The sequence below is a fragment of the Varanus komodoensis genome, unplaced genomic scaffold (assembly GCF_004798865.1).
Source record: "Varanus komodoensis strain SLA01 unplaced genomic scaffold, ASM479886v1 scaffold20_1, whole genome shotgun sequence".
NCBI lineage: Eukaryota > Metazoa > Chordata > Lepidosauria > Squamata > Varanidae > Varanus > Varanus komodoensis.
In genome coordinates this window covers 10460715-10463919 of record NW_025335587.1, presented here as the reverse complement: position 1 = coordinate 10463919, position 3205 = coordinate 10460715, and positions in this window count along the sequence as shown.

Sequence of the window (3205 nt, the reverse complement as noted above, 5' to 3'; positions counted from 1 at the left end):
TGGGGCTTGGAGAGTTATGACAATGTTCCAGAAGAAGATGACATGACTGTATTTGAATAAGTGTAGATTTTTGTACATGAATAAATGTAGATTGTTGTACATGAAAAAATCACCTGAATATTTGCCCTAATGCATCTTTTGGAGCAAAAATTAACAAAAGACCTGGTCTTATTTTGGGGGAGACATGGTACAAGAGACAGCTCTGACTTGATTTGATCTATGACCACTTGTTTGTCTTTCTGTTGGACCAGGGTATTCACAAAGCTCTCCTCTAGCACCATATTTCAAATGCATCAATTTTCTTAGTGTCAGCTTTGCAGAGCATGCAGTACATGGTGCATACTAGCACCATACCAATAAGCTCCCAGGCCAGGATGGGCTTTCATGCCAAGGGCCATGGTGGATAGGCCTGGATTCAGGAAGAAGGACCCAGTATAAAATAAGAACCCTGGAATTCTTAAACAGAAAAGATCAAACATTTCTCCCTGAAAGGGATCAGGCAAAACAACCCTGCTAGGAATATGACTCATTGTCCTGAGACACCTAGAAATTACCTTACCAATAGCATCTAGCAAACACAAAGAAGTCACCTATTACCTATAGACACCATAGTTAAGATTATCAAGAACCAATCAAGCACCCTTCCAACAATTAGTACAAGCCTGGGAAACTCACCCTTCCCTTAATGGCAAGTATAGAAAGAAATAATATAAGGATCAGGGCTCAGGAAGAGCAAGGGCTTCTCTGAACACAGGCTTGCCCCCACCAGTCTGTGGACACTTTGTACTATTCCTGGCCTCACATAATGCTGTTTAAACCTACCCTGTAGTCTCTCTGTCACTGTCCAGCTTTCACACTCATAGACTGTGACTGGAAATAGAATAGTATGGATGATCTTGGCCTTGATTCTTAACCAGGGGTCCTCAAACTTTTTAAACAGGGGGCCAGTTCATTGTCCCTCAGACTGTTGGGGAGGGGGGACTATAGTTTGAAAAAAATATGAACAAATTCCTATGCACACTGCACATTAAAAAATTAATTAAAATTAAAAGTCTTTCGCAATTCCAGCTTCTTCATTGTTAGCAGTATTGCTTCTGTGGTCATGAATTTTCTTAATATTTAGTTGCAATCCTGCTTTTGCACTTTCTTCTTCCACTTTTATCAGGAGTCATTTCAAATCAATGCTGCTTTCTGACAGTATTATGATGTCATCTGTATATCTTAAATCATTAACGTGTTTTCTGCCACTTCTCACTCCTTCCTTGGATTCTAATCCATCTTTCCTTATTAAATATTGTGCTTACAGATTGAACAAAGAGAGAGATAAAATACATCTTTGTCTGACACATTTACATATGGGAAACCGTACAGTTTCTTCATGTCTGTCCCAAACATGCTTCTTGTCTCTGATACAGGTTATACATCAGGATTAATTTACTTTACAATTATTTAATATTTGCATTAATACTTAATACTTGCATACATTCCATCTGTACCTCTTAAGTGAATTCTGCACCAGATTGCTAGGTTTAATCAATTTAACCAAAGGGCAAAATCTCCCAGAGGCAAATGGTGAGGAAACTGTTGTTTAAAAAAAAAAAAAAACAAGCATTTTGCCAGGAATATTGGCTAGCATATGCATTGCCTGGCACACATCAGATATATTTGCAGTTAATCAGACTCACATGAAAAGCAGTTCACTAAAAGTGCATTTTAGGAATGCACTTTCAGGAAGGTTTGGGAAACCTCACAACTCACTAGGCAAGAGCTCTGGAGAGTGAAAAATAAGGCTTCTTGCAGGAATTAGAGGAGTGACACTACTGCTACTCTTCCCCCTCCCCCCACCACACACACAGCATTTGCCACTGGAGACAGTTGCCTTACTCAGCTTAATGATGGGGCTGTTCCTAAAATAAACATTGAAGTTTGATGCTTGTTTTAGTAGAAAGCTGTTGGAATATGGATTGTTTGAAATAGAAGGATGCAGCAGTGGTGAGTCCCAGTGTAGTACAGGAGCTAGAATAGAGACTTTGGCTATGGAAATTAGGAACCATATCCTTTATTAGCTCTGAAAAAGTTGGATGGCCTTGACCTGTCCAGTACAGCCCTGCTTCATGGATAAAAGAATATTGAAGTTGGGGGCAGCAGGAGCAGGATCTCACCCAAAGTACTTTGCTGCCAGAGTTGAAGGATGAGATATCCTCACTCCCTCTGCATTCCACATGCAGAACTCTGACCAGAGTAAACATTGAATCTTACTTGAGGGCCAATGTGGGATGGAGACCAGTGCAGCAGAGTGGTTAGAGTTCGACTGGGATACAGGAGATCCAGATGCTAGTCCTCACTCAGCCATGAAGCTCACTTGGTGACTTTGGAGCAGTCATGGACACTCAGCCTCACAGGGCTTATGTTGTGAGAATAAAAGAGAAAGGAGAAGAACTTTGGGTTCTTTGCAAAATAAAGAAAAATAGATTACACATATGTGATAACAAGGAGGACAAAAACTTCCTTCTCCATGCCTGAGGGTAGCAGACTAGCCTGGCAGGGTGTGCAGATCTGGCTTGTGCCACACAGTTCTGTCAACAGAGAAAGGGGCCTCAGGATCATCAACACAGGGCTATTCCCACTCTGCACTCCCACCAACTGCAGCATCTGTCACCTCAAGTGGACTTCTTATTCAGCCTACTGGAAAAGGTAGCCCTATATTCTCTCCACATCCAGACATTACAGACAAATAAATAGCTTAAGTAGTCTTCAATAATTGTACATCCTGAAGCTATATGGTTAATAAAAGTATCTGTATCTAATTTAAACTAGCACAGTTCTTCATTCATAAAGAACTGTTGTTCATAGTGACACTGAAAACTGCATTGGAGTATTTAATATTCTGTGAGCATTTTTCATTTTTTAAAGGTGAATGTTTTCAAATGCTCCACGCATTTTCACAAGAGGCAGCCTGCTCTTAAGAAAACATTTACAAAGCCCCAAGAAAAATGCAGGAGTGCATGTAAAAGCCTAACAGATTTAGCAACAGTGACAGCTTCTATCCTGGGACATTCAGCTTGAAAGTGAGAGAATATGACAGGCCAAAAACTCTAGGAAAAAAATCTCTCCTTGACATCCAAGTGGTAAAGCAGTCTCCTGGCAAGTAAAAAAAAAGATTTGCAGTAATGCAGAGTAACATCTTTAATGCTTTAGGTGTATA